At 33.1% G+C, this 15,092-nt stretch overlaps 1 protein-coding gene across 3 annotated transcripts in view; it reads left to right on the top strand.

Annotated features, from left to right (window-relative positions):
- The window catches only part of LOC125074693, a 168,665-nt gene that overhangs the window by 72,471 nt on the left and 81,102 nt on the right, over positions 1-15,092 (top strand). For 2 of the 3 annotated variants that reach the window (XM_047686115.1, XM_047686088.1), the window contains exon 3: positions 14,576-14,623. The exons of the other annotated variant lie outside the window; for it this stretch is intronic. The gene's annotated coding sequence lies outside the window, so the exon portion shown is untranslated. The remainder of the gene's footprint in view (positions 1-14,575; positions 14,624-15,092) is intronic. 3 annotated transcript variants of the gene reach the window in all.

Genomic DNA, 15,092 nt, shown 5'->3' with positions numbered 1-15,092 from the left:
ATAGCCTTCTAAGATAGCTACTTGATAAACATACATAATATGTTATATGTATTAATGTTTCGACTGGGCTTGGATGGCCAAGTCCGAAACTACGATGAATATTCATTTTGATGGAAACTAAAACAAGATCATTGGATTTTTTATTTTAAAAATTCAATATTTCTAGCCATGATTCAAAACCGTTGATTTAAAAATAAAAATATTTATTACGCCTTTTACTAGTTTCGCTAATAAGGATCGAATTCTGAGAATTATACAGGATACTTTTATATATATGTATAATTGTATATCAATGCTTCGTATAGCTTTCAGTGTGCTGTGAACTCAAACACCATGACCGAGAAATGTATGACCGTGACAGTGATATTCATGTCGTATTTTTATGTCTTTCTAATTTTAACTTTTGCTATATTATTTATAGCGTAAGTGGCGCGCGTGAGCATATATTATAGCCTATTTAAATTCGCGAACAGTCTCGGTCACGACTTCAGACCACGGAAATAATTATCTGCTAACCGTCCTCTTTTCCCGGCTTTGATTAAATTTTCGTTGGTATATTTTTATGAATACTTAAAATGGGTCCTGTTGCTCAGCATAGTGGTGAAATTGAAAGTTTAATTTATAAAAGAATATCGTCATAATGTTTATATTAATATAAATATTTTCTTTTATATACTTCATTCATGTAGGCTTTTACAAGCACTTTTGAATCGTCATTTAACAAACTATTTAAAGTAAAGCTACCACCGGTTCGGAATGTAGATTCTACCGAGAAGAACCGGCAAGAAACTCAGTAGTTCTTCTTTTTCAACATATAAAAATACCGTCATGTTAGTTAAATACATTTATATATGTATGTTATGTCTCCTGCCTGAAAGTCAACAAGAATTAACTCCGCGCTTTTTTATCATCAATATAGTATCGAATAATATGCATTCTTTACCAATGTATTTTTTACAATTGATTTGAATCTATGCAACGGCAAAGTTAAAAATGTCTGCGGTGAGTTTCGAGTTTCTTCTTCCAGAATAACTCTACATTAGCTTATGGACAGATAAAATAAGCGTTTATTAACATCACTATGATATTGTAACAATAATAAGAAAAAAATTAACAAAATTCAATATTTTATTTGTTAAACTCCATATATATTCATTATACTTTTTTTAAGGCCTAAGATTTCTGTATATGTTTCAGGTGTACAATAAATTATATTAATATAAACGTAATATCTTTTAATCTTCAATTTCGATGTTTTACATCTGCCGGGCGCCCAAAGTGGTGTCAGCCATTTGTTTTATTAATGTCAGAATCCTATCCTATTTTAATTAGTCATTCAATTAACTGCCTTTTCACCAAACGGCGCCGTCCAATCAGTGATCTTAATGACATTCAGACGATACACCTTCCGTTCATAGGGGACAATTTGCTTTAAACTCTCAGAATAAAAAGAAACAGACACTAACTAAAAATATCTTTAAAGTTTAAGGAAACAATTATGTTTTAATCGAACCTACCAACCAACCGATAAAATTTTTGATTTTCAGGAAAGTCTAAAACAAATGTTCCTATTCTATGAACGGAAGATGTGTTCCGCGCTTGGTTGAACGGCGCCGTTTAGTAAAATGACAAGGCTTAACAAAAATACTAATTAAACCAGGTGGTTGCGACATATGCACTAAAATAGTATTGGGTAATTGAAGGCTGTATCGATAACAGAGCGCTATTATAAATTTAAGTTATTTAACTTTAGAGTGGTTGGGAATAGATTGATATTCCAATGAGCTTATTAGTATTACAAGCGAAAAACATAACTCTTAACAGTTATTATCTGTACATATATTACAAATACGAAAGTAACTCTGTTTGTAGCTCTTTCACGGCCAAATAACTAAACCGAATTTGATGAAGTTGGATATGAGTTTTTTTGGCGAACACCTCGTCAAGTGCGCGTAGTCGCGGGCGAAAACTAGCAACTAATATGCACGCAAATTTACTTGAACTTCCGCCGTAGATTCTAAGGTAAGACTGCACGTAACCATAGCAACGTGGCGACGATTGTTTCCGCGTTATGGCTGACGTATGATGCGTAGTCGGCGCCATCTTGTCTAGACTAGACTTTTACCTATACAATGACGTTCATTAGTGTACCTTTAAGGGTTGGTTTCGTCGAGTGATACATCACACTGTCAAAAAACATGTTTTTTTATTGTTATTTTAATATAAAATGTATATTATTCAAGCGAAAATCCGTTCACCCAATGTTAATGTAATTTAAATCGGTCACAGACTTGCATAATGTAATGTAACAATGTTGCAAGTCTGTTGCAATTATTGATTCGAGTCTGTTGTTCCGGCTTCGATTACTTGTGACATATAGTGTACTCATAAAGCTTATATATTTTTAAATCATCTTAAATATTACAAACTTCAACGCGAACCTTATTATAAAATTCTATTCTTATCTACCTAAGGTATCTACCTTATTATAGAGGTCGATCTTTTTTGTTGACGAATATTTAATTTAAATTGTTATATTACTATTAATAATGTTATAGAAAAGTTTTTTTTTTGGAAAATATCTTTGATGTAGAGAATTCTGTGATTGTTTCTACTATAATTCTACTTAGTGATAAGGCTTTGTGCAAGCGTAAGTATCACACATTCATCATAAATTCTACTGCCAAACAGCTATACAAAGGTAACTACAGGCACTACACATCTTAATTCCCAAGTTTGGTGGTGCATTGGCGATGCAAGCATTTTTTTTTTGACGGTGCCAATGTCTATTGGCAGTGGTAATTAGTGTGATGGCATATTTGATCGTCCGTCATAATATATTTATATATTGTTGTCAACATTACATTCAAGCCAGACAATAATGAAATGGTTAATGAATATAATAATTAATAGGTTTCTGCTCTGTCAAAGTTCATTATTGCTATTAAAAATATATATATATATCTGAGTTTCTTTCGCCGGTTCTTCTCAGGTCTGAGGTGCTAAATTCCGAACCGGTGGTAAATTTTTGACAATCAATAAGCAAGTGTAAACACTTCTATATTTAATAAAGATTTTTGACTTTGCCTTTGACTTTGACTACATATTTATATATCTTCATTAGTATTATACAAGTCATCATGATGTACCTTGTATAAATTTCATCTTCATCAATTTCTCGCTTGCTCTTACGTGTTTCCCCCACGTGAAACTTGCTGGTGCGGAGAATGTCTGGTGTAGCCTAGCTCACTGAAATACTCACTAAAAACCAACGGTACCCACTTGGTCTCTTCAAACTAGAGGAACTTTAACTTAATTCAAACTTAACTTCAACTTAATACCAACTTCACTTTAAGTATAACAGTATAACTGTCAAGTACTAATGCTGTATTATAATAAGACTGAGAAAATAAAATACAAAATCATCAACAAAAAAAACTGAAATTAAAATTAGGTATACATTTTGAAGAAGATAACTTTCCTCGAATTATTTTACGAATTCGCTGGATTAAGTTGTTTGTGATGTACGTTGACGCGTGTCTCGTGTCAGATAAACTGCGTCTGAATACTTAATCGGATAAATTGTGACAACATGTGAAACTTCTTTTTTAACATTTTAACGCCATTTTGCAGAATAAATAGATCAATTGTCGTAAAAAATCCGTTCTGGGTACCACACACTCTTAATGTCCGTCCAGGCAGCGGTACTTAGTACTTAGTGCGTTCGGGTTTCAAGGGTGAGTGAGCCAGTGCAACTACAGGCACGATGGACATAACAAATTAGTCCCAAGGTTTATGGCGATACCTATACATAAAAAAATACGTTATAAAATGCTCTCATTGACGTATTTATCTTGGTCAATTTATTCAATTATAAGCTTTTATTTAATTAACCATTAATTAAGTAGGTATATTATATATATTGTTATTATAATTGTGATTAATAATAATGATTAAAGCGTCAATAACGCAACGGTTTAAGGTTCGCCTAGCGATGTTAAAGTCACAGGTTCGATCCTTACCTTTTGGGCTGTTGTCGTCCCCGTTACCAGCAAAAGTTTTGAGCTTAATTTGAAGGATAAATAGGAATATTAATAATTACCAATTATTAAAAATATAAATGGGACATTGCTTCTATTCTTGTAGTTAATAGTATATATATGAGAATAGTATACAATAATTGCATATCACAAATATATATATATATATATATCAACGAAATAATGCAGAAAGAGTAAGGGCTAAAATAAATAATTCGATATCGCAACCACTGCATGTGATATGCTTTCATGCAATTGCTTTCATAATTAAATGATACACATCTTCAGGCTTGACTTATGATGGAATTATTGCGATTAAATCTCATCTCATCACATGTAACTTCATAGCCACAGTTTCAATACGTTTCGTATGTAAACCTTTCGAATATTTACAACTTTGATATGTTACTTCTGAACCTAACCGAACCGTCAACGTGACCCTTATCAAACGGGTAGACGTAAAAACTTGTAACCGCACTAAATTTGACAACTTTGGCACGAGCCTGCTGCTCAAACATATATGTTTAATTTGAATATAAATATATCCATTATATGACAATCAATTACTAGGTAATCGTCCTGTTTTTAACGGGTAAAATAATCATATACAATGTTTATGTTATAAAATATATAACTCAATATATTTACACGGAACACGTTAGTACCTTTCAGTCAGCATGATTGATTCCGACATTTTCACGATTGCCGTCAAATAAGGCTAATTTACACCAAAATCTTTATAAATACACTAAAACTTATAAATGTTGTTCAAAACCGTATGAAAATCCGTTTGGTAGTTTTTGAGTTTATTGCGTTCAGAGAGATAGCGTAGGTAAATATAAAAAAGCGAATATACCACTAACGGATTAATCACGAAATCCCAGAAACTATAAAACCTATAAACTTGAAATTTGGCTGGTAGGTTCCTATAAGGTGTAGATATCCGCTAAGATATAATAATATAATGTAAGAAGTATTTTTCGAAAGTCCACCCCTAAGGGAATATAACAGTGGTTGGAAGTTTGTGTTTTATATTTTTTGCGCGGATAAAGCCGCATATTCAGCTAGTATTGATATATATATTCTCGAGTAGGCGTATTTTATGACTTATTATTTCTTAGTAAATTGTTTGACTTGTTTTTATTACCATAATATTAGCTGGAAGATGTCCACCGTTGGATAAAGGACGGGTCTGAGAATTTCATTCAATTTCATTCCACGCACGCAAGTTACTTTAGATTTTTTCTACATCGCACGAGAAAAATTAAAAACACAAATACCTAAAGCACATATTTAAGTTTATTTGTCTTAACTTAAACCAGCCATCTCTTAGGTCATCCAGTATTTTATTCCATTTATTTTCAAGTTACCTACTAGGAACTTTCACCTACTAGGTTGCAAACTTTTTCGTTTTATTTCTAATCAAAACTTTCTGCTACAACTCCATAAATAGACTACAATAGTACAGCTTCAAATATGTTTGACTACAAGGTATTCTATTTTAATAAGAGTTAACGCAAAGCCTAGGTTTAATGAGCTAACTTTGCCCATTAAAATGCTATTTTAAACACCGTGAACGTGAACGCTCGGTTACTGGAATATGTTGTTTAAATGTCAAAAAGCGGGCTTGCGTTCGGAAACAACGTGAACAAATTAAAGGCTTATATTAAACTATTTGATATTAAAGTAATTACAGTCGTAAGAATCATGATAGAAGGGCTTGCAACAATTTGTTGAACTTAAGTTAAACTATGAAAAATTTAGGTCGAAATATTTATGACATACTTGAATCGCGCGCGCACGCGTCGGCCTTGGGCAAAAAAATATTATATTGATTTTCTATTTCGATAGCGATCAAAGCTAATGCAAAAAATATTGCTCACATCATTTGTTGATTCTATTTATATGTGACATCTTTCGTCATATCTGTAATCTGAGATTTCGTCAAAAGGGACGGAAGTTTGTAACAGGAAGTCGGGAAGACGTTTGATTTGACCAATCAGCGCGCGCAGTACTAGAGTTACTGTCAGTTAGTACGATGTATGCTTATTACAAAAGTGTAATGCGAGCGACTACTATAATGACAATTATTTAAATTAAATAAATATTATATTATATATACGTAATCGTTTTTTATAAAATAAACATGCACTGATGAAAGCGTTCAGAAATAAATAAATATAAAACTCAAGATTAAGTATAAAATATCGTATTCCATGATTAAGCTTAGCAAAGTCGAAAGGTGTTTTTAAAAGCAAATTCCACCGATATCGTGTTTCAGAGGAGAGTAATATCGTTTTTCGTAATAATTAAATCGCGAAACCGAGGCCGGTTCTGCTATTGTGGTAAGTTGCTAAAGCTAATAGAGTATTTTGGAGGATTAATCAATTTGTGTAATTAATGATTTTATAAATTGTATTAATTTTATTAATACTAGTTTTAGAATTAAAAATGAATTAAACTGGTATAAGCTTAATTGAAAAATTGAGAATGAGTTTATTTTTTTTATATGTTGTTATATGTGTAACATTTCTGACGTTTCACTAATTGCTGGGTTAAGGCCTCCTCTCCCTATGAGGAGAAGGCTTGGAGCATATTCCACCGCGCTGTTCCAATGAGTGTTGGTGGATACACATGTGGCAGAATTTCGTTGAAATTAGACACATGCACGTCCTCACGATGTTTTCCTTCACCGCCAAGCACGAGATGAGTTATAAACACTAATTCAACACATGAAAATTCAGTGGTGCCTGCCTGGTTTTGAGACAAGTACCTACTACTAGTCTCTTGGTGGTAGGGCTTTGTGCACTCATCAAATATACCACCGCCAAACAAAAAAGCTAAGTATCATTGTGTGTCGGTGTGAAGGTATCTTAGTTCCGTTTCCGTAGCTTGATATTTAAAATAGCATTCCAAAAAACATTTAAAATATTTTCTCAAAATTCACTTATTATAATATATTCCTATGATTGTTCTATTTTATGCAACAACTAATTGACACGTGCGTCACTTGTTTAGCTCATGAACAGGGAGAGGGGGGGGGGTCGTCATTACGTTACATTTAATGCATAAGGTCGGATGCAAAATTATGCATACTTTATAACCGAGCATGAAAACTTATGTATTATTAAAATATTATTCATAGTTTTCTCTATAGGTAACAATTTCGAACGTAACGATAATAAGACTAAATATATTTAATGATATATTCAGCGACATACGACTTTTTGTTACGAAAGCAATTGGCTATTTTAATTTAAATTATGTATTATTGATAAATGTGTATTAATTGAATAGAGGTTTATTTTTACCGTAAACTTGTTCAAGACATCAGACAGATTACACGATTAATCGACCCCAACTATCGTCCCCGGGGACTGGTATACTGTGTCTTTGTGAGAACAGTTTTATAATAAATACACGTAAGTCACGATATTATTGGCATCAATTAATCATTTATCATTAGTAGGGTCTGTGCTGGCCCGTCTTGGTAAGGACGACTGTAGCGTGTACCACGGATAGGTACATGAATTATTTTAACATCAATAGTTTATCCATTTCAATGAGTGAGTACGAATGTTATCGAACCAATTCATGGATCGACGATAGATGGGGACAGTCAACGCCTGTTGATAGGCGGATATCTACCACACGAGACTTTATAGTTCAAACTACATATTTCTTGTTATAGTACTACATACCATTAGAAGGTAAGCACTAATTATACGATACTACTACAGATACTTGGTGGTAGAGCGAGCCCGTATTGTTTGGTACCTCCCACTTATTAGATATTCTACCGACAAACAGCAATACTTAGTATTGTCGTGTTCCGGTTTGAAGGGTGAGTGAGCCAGTGTAACTGCAGGCACAAAGGACATAACATCTAACCCAAGGTTGGTGGCGCATTGACGTGATAAGAATACTATTAGGGATATGATATGGGCCCATTTGCCTACCTTAACATAAAAAAAATATAATTTCAATGACCTATAAAAATTTAATGAAACTTCTCTAGAATCGTAAAATAATCGCACCAAAATTTCCTGGATACAGTTTTGACGTCTAATGTAGCAATTACTCAAGTAACCTAGTTTCTCTCGTGTTTCAAGTCTGCGGGTTTTGATATTGTGTACAGCTTGTTGATAACGACTCAAAAGTTTACTAAACAATACCGTTGCAGTCTTGTGTTTGTTTCCGTAACCATGTTTATTATTTTGTGTTAGTAAGGAGTTGGTAATGTACCATTGCGTAACTTGGTCTGTTGGTGGTCTGTCCTTAAGTAAATTCCGACTTAAAACTCAAGTACCACTTTACGTTTACTTGCTTAGACCTGTGTGGATAGTTAAACGTTTATAAACGGTAGCTTGTATAAAGCCGGTAATGAAGTACGAGTATATGCTTATTGACGTAAAGAGAGGTTCCGTAATCTATCAATAAGGTAAACTTCAAAATATATAAACATTACTAAAATACTTCAAGAACTTCTATAACGTCCTGTGGATACATTGCGTTAGCATTGCATTAGCAGCCTGCACATTTCCCACAGGTGGGCTAAGGCCTCCTCTCCTTTTTGAGGAGAAGGTTTGGAACATATACTACCAAGCTGCTCCAATGCGGTTGTTGGATATACATGTGGCAGAATTCCGTTGAAACTTGACACATGCAGGTTTCCTCACGTTGTTTTTCTTCACCGCCGAAAACGAGATGAATTATAAACACAAATTAAACACATGAAAATTCAGTGGCGCTTGCCTGGGTTTGAACCCGCAATGATCGGTTAAGATGCACGCGTTCTAATCACTGGGCCATCTCGGCTCATTTAGATACATTCCTCTTCAAAGGGTACAAAAAAGTAGCCTTTGTTCTTACTTGGAGTTTAATCTTCATTCTTTCCTTTATCAAAATCAATCGAATCGTTTACGATCGATTCAATAGCAGCTTAGCCGTGAAATTTTAGAAGACAGACCGATTTTATTTCTTTTTTATAATATTAGTACATACTAAACTACTACTATCGTAACTTTTTATAAACTATTATACGCTGATAATGTTATTTACATTAAATAGATACACCGTTACTACTATAGACTACTAGGTACTTAAGTTATTTTTTTTTTATTATTATTATTTTTTGCTTTTTATTTTGTACCTAATTGTCATTTTGTCCGAAATAAAAGTGTTCTTTCTTTCTTCTTTCTTTCGTTGTTAAGATATTTAAATTGTGTAGATTTAAATATTATTCCGAAAGTCGTTTAGAAGTCGTTAGTCTACAGACGTATTGATTTTTTGAAATTTAATAATGTACTAAACGTTAAAAGATTTTTCCGAGTTAATACTCTTATATTATACTATATTATACTATACTTCCCGGATTGAGAGAGATTATATGATTTAAATAAATATTACGATATGCGTTTTTATAAGACCAAATCAATTAAAATGTCTAATAAAACAAGTGGAATGATATTTCCTATTAGTAGTTATCGTAATAAATACGAAAGTACTGGTTCCAATTTTTTTATCCACATTATGAACGAGTGACTATACTCTGGAATTAAATCCGGGGCTGATTGGACCAACGAGGTAGAGATTATTTCGCCAATGTTACATGGTTTTGAGAAGACATGAAATGAGAGAAAACAATTATTGTAGGCAGTAGCCTTCACGATCGAGTTCTACGTTGAGCTTAAAGTTTGTACTAACAGAATACACATTGCTACATATTCGAAGTTCCCGACTTGTTGCTGAACACCAAAACGCCTGCGTTTGGGAATCTCCTGAACTTCTAACATGATGTATTGTGGAAATGGGCTTTAGAGCAATAGTATGGGAGAGGGAGAAACTTAAACTTCTAACTGACATAGAAATAAGAAGAATTATAAAGAACTTTGTGTTAACAATTTGTAAAACATTTATGAATATATCAATCGTTACATTTGTAGAGTTCGGCACTTCGCATACTAACCATAAGTTCCGTTTTTGGTGGGACAAGCCCGATTCAAAGCCACATATAAGTGAGCCAGTGTAATGAACTACAGTTACAAAAGACTAGGTAACTTCTTAGTTCATTATAATATTTCTTGTAGTGGTGACCATCATAACATTTGGAAGTCAGTCTGCCTGCCTGTACCGTAACGGAGTATCTATATGTATTACTCTTTGGACAAGAAACACGCGTAATAATTGTTGGTAGTTTTTATGTTATACTAGCTGTGCCCGCGACTTCGGGCGCGTTTGGATTTAACAAAACAAGTTTTTGTTCAGGTCGCAGATTTTACTATAACTTATTTTTTCTGTATTAGGCAGTTTTTTTTTATATTAAGTCGTTGGTGGGTGGAACCCGACGTGACGGCGGCGCGAGGGCTACGTGCGATACTGGACTATAATTGGACATTGCAGCGTGACTTTATTATTATTTTATATCTAAAGTAGCCTGAGTTACTTCTTATTACAGCAGCTATCTGCCAGTGAAAGTCCCGTCAAAATCGGTCCAACCGTTCCAGAGATTAGCCGGAACAAACGGAGACGGATAGACAGACAGACAAAAATTGTTATTTTGGTATATGTACCGTGTATAAATAAATATGAATTCAAACAGACACTCCGATTTTATTATATGTATAGATAAATATTATTATCGGATATTACAGATCAATGCTTTCTGCGATTTTTATTCGATCGGCGTATCCAGCGAAACGTTCTTGGTTAAAATAGAATTGCGTGAGGAAAAATTTGCGTTTGATATAATTTGATAAGCGTTACTGAAGAACTTGTATGTAAATCTACAACGTAATCAAAACAAAATGTTTCTTGTATTTGCATCGTTTTGAGTAATAAGTTTTTTTTTTAGCATTTAGTACACAGAAATAGTTTACAAACAGGTTAATCCGAGGATATATATATTTTTTAATTAATTAGTTCAATTTCTATAATATTAAACTTGCTTATTAATCCTTATCAATCATATTTGATTTTGATTTACATATATCTTAATTATTATTTTGTATTAAAAGTGCAAAATCCTTTATTAAAAGTATAACACTTCGCCTTAGTGCCTCCACTGGTGACAGAAGGGCTCGTTTGTTTTTTGCCCAGAGGATCGGAATTGCATGCGGTCATGATTTTTAGAGCAACTATTTTTAATTTGTATTATATATTTGTGTATAATGTTGATAATTCTTATGTAAATAATTGAAAACTTACAATTTATAATTGTTAGACTATTTTTTATCAACTATTACCACAATTTAAAATAATTACTGCATTAGTTTCTCTAGTACAATACAAATACATTTATTTGTATATAAAAGGAATGTACAAAAGGCAGCCTCACGAGATCGTTCTGGTCCAGACAGCCTTTTGATAAGTAACGCGGGACTAAAGACATAATCTGTAAAGATATTAATTAATCCTTACTCAATATTTATTAAATGTAAGAAATGGGTGTTTATATTTATGCAATACTAGCTTTCTGTGAAAGCATAAGCTTTGGTATATAAATGTCTCAGTGGACTTGACACATGGACCTTAATCGTTAATCGTGGGTTCAAAGTCGGGCGATCATGGAGCTTTGAGTTCTTAATGTGTATTTTCGCTAATTCATCTAGTCTAGGAAATATTGTTCTCTTAAAGAAGATTTAGGGTTTTTCCAAACTGTAACCCACAGCTGGGAAGAGCACTTGACACATTTTAATTTTGAATAAAATTAATATTAACGGTACATTTAACCAGGTACCCAATTGTTGAAATAAAAAACCAATTTTTTTTATTTATTTTTTTTATTCACCTATACGAATATTAAACGATTAAACTTACATTTTTGTTAAAATTGAATTATATTTGAATGTGTAACAAACTACTTCACATAAATGTTGATTTTTAAGAACTGTTCATATTTTACTATTAGCTGTGCTATAAACTTTGATTATTGGAACGGCAGGGCATAAATTTTTATTGCAGGTAACATCGGAGCCTTGTTCGCCTGTGTGTGCCTGTATATACCTATTGTATAATAAAACTGTATACGATTTAATACCTATACTATGTATGTATTTAAAAAGATTCTTGGAAGAAGACATAACCGGTGATGAGATAAAATATTAAAACTTTTTTGGTCGATTGTTTGTGTATAAATAAAGTTTATAAGTTGATAACTAGTCAGTTGTTTACATAAAAAAGTATAAGAGACCTACTATGGAGTTCAAGTTTGCCTCATACCAAATTTCATCAAATTCGGTTAGGTGGTTAGTCCGTGAAAGAGCAACGGACAGACAGAGTTACATTCGCATTTATAATATTAGTATAGGTATTGTTTGCCTTTTTTATGATATCGGTAGGCAGACGAGCAAATGGCCACCTGATGGTAAGTGATCACCACCGCCCATAGACAATGGCGTTGTAAGAAATATTAACCATTCCTTACATCACCAATGCGCCACCAACCTCGGGAACTAAGATGTTACGTCTCTTGTGCCTGTAGTTACACCGGCTCACTCACTCTTGAAACCGGAACACAACATTACTGAGTACTGCTGTTTGGCGGTAGAATATCTGATAAGTGGGTGGTACCTATCCAGACGGGCTTGCACAAAGCCCTATTACTAAGTAACACATACTACTACTTACTCATGAGACACAAGATATATATGTATAATGTATATATACCTCGAGTCGAATGCTACGTGTGCAAATAGCTTAATTGGTTATTGGCTCCTATAGTTTGAATCACTGATAACTTTACTATAGAATTGAAGTCATTAGGACTTATTTTACCGCGCTGCTCCAATATCCAGCATTGGTGGTCTTCAAATGTAGTGGACTTTAATTCAGATTAGTTTCACACGATAAATTATTAACACTAAATTGATAACTCAATACTGCTTGCTCTGGATTTGAACTCGCATTCTACGATAGATATTTCTATAATCTTACCGCTGAGCCTTAATGGCTCTTTATTTTGCTCGATAACCGGTCGGTAACGTGGAAGGATATTTAAAGTAAACAAGTTTGAAAGTTTTAATTTCCTTGAACTCGATAGCTAATCAGGTGACTATTTAATTTGTTGCATTTATTATTTACTGCTTGCAAGCGTTTCTCTTGCATTAGGCAACTCGTTGACATCAAATACATATCTGATTCAAGTAATCACGTACAGAACATTTCAATAGTAGCAATAATAGACAGTTTTAAACAAATATAACTTTAGTTTTAAACTGTACGTAAATTAATGTTACTCTTTTCCGATAATTTACTGAACAACTGAATTATTATATATGGTTTATATAATTTATGTACATAAATAAAAATGTATGTGTGTGCTCTCTACGTTTCCAAGCCATTGATCGGATTGGGATGGTAATTTCGTGAGTTAGAATACGCCAGGGAAGGATTTTGGTCCCCAAAAATATATATTTTTCGTTTGTATGTTTGTTCTTTGATATAAAGGTATGTGAATCCTTAATCTACCCGCATTAACGGAATGGGTAGGTAGTCGAATTATGTATATAAAATGCATTCTCGGGTACACTTCTATGTCATTCTCACATTTAGTTTTGAAGGTCAAGTGAGCCAGTGTAATTACAGGCACACTGCCAGTGGTGTTATAAATGTTTCTTTCATTGGCAGTGTTAACGGTGGCTTCCACTTATGATCTTAGTGGCTTTAGTCTGTCTGCTTCATACATATTTTTTTTTTATAAATAATTGTTTTACAAAAAAGTGTTGGTGAGCACCTAACATATTATTTTTAAGCATCCTATTAAGAGTTTATATTCTGCGTGATATTAAAATTTAAATGATTGCAGCTGGTTTTGTAATTACCCATTTATACGCATAATTAAAATTTAACGATGGCTTTATGTGATTTACCAAAAAGATTATTCGAGTTGAAATTAATTATTGATTCCATTAACATCTGTTTGATTGCAAACATAGATAACTTGGAAACTAGAGGATATTTTATTTAACTGCATACAGACAGCGGGAAGACGTTGTATTTTAGGGCAAGGTGACCTTGCTTTAGCCCGTAATTAAAACACGAAAACCATTAACCTAAGATTCCTAGTACAAACCCTGGGAAGGGTGAGTGAGTCAGTGTAACTATGGACACGAGCGTCATTGGTTTAACTTTCTTACGGCGTCAATGTCTGCTATGTCATGATATGTCTGAATGCTAGTCACTTATAAAAGAGTTCTATTGGCATGTCCACCTACCAATTGAGATAAAAAAATATGTATATATTCGAAGGGTCAATAGCACAATGGTTTATGGGCCCGCCTATCGATGTCAAAAGTCGCAGGATCGGCCATGAACCCTTGGGCTGATGTCGTCCTTAAAAAGAGGGAATATTAGTAATTTACTTTATTGATTTAGGCCATTGCTACTAAGCTCAAAAGATCATTTAATAGAAGTTTATATTTTAAACACTTACAGGTCATTAGTCGGATATAAATTCAATAATCATGAACAACAGTGATGACTATCACGAATACGAACTCGGTTTTTAAATTATTATATTTTTTTTTCTTTTACAGGTAGATGTGATGATGTGATACTTTTACGCTGACTGAAGTTATACAAAGGTTTGTATAATGTTGAATCTTACTCATTTATTATTGATATTATAAGCAAGTATTTTTTGTCTGCAATAAAAATAACTACATGTGAAATGGCGGAATGATCTGAGGTAGACATACACAAGTCATATTGCCGAATAGGCTTTTGTTTGTCATTTGTAAGACAAACATTTATCATCCCGGCTCAGCCCGAGAAAATGGGGTCGAGATAAAACTAGGTTGATTTATTTTGGAGCTTATTTTTGTGTATTAGTTTAGGATATAAATAATATGATATAGCCTTATTTATTATATCACAAAACATTTTAATATTTGTAATTATATAGGATTACATATACTGTATGTTTTATTAAAAAGAGTAACTATTCAATTTCTTAGCGATTCTATTCGATATAAAATTTACACACTGAAGCGGTGATAGCTGTCAATTAAATATATTTTGATATAAATAACGATTGAAGAGCCCCTAAGATCC

Source organism: Vanessa atalanta, chromosome 2 (genome assembly GCF_905147765.1).
Source record: "Vanessa atalanta chromosome 2, ilVanAtal1.2, whole genome shotgun sequence".
Lineage (NCBI taxonomy): Eukaryota > Metazoa > Arthropoda > Insecta > Lepidoptera > Nymphalidae > Vanessa > Vanessa atalanta.
The sequence above is the reverse complement of the archived record's forward strand: the minus strand, read 5'-3'. Positions and strand labels throughout refer to the sequence as shown.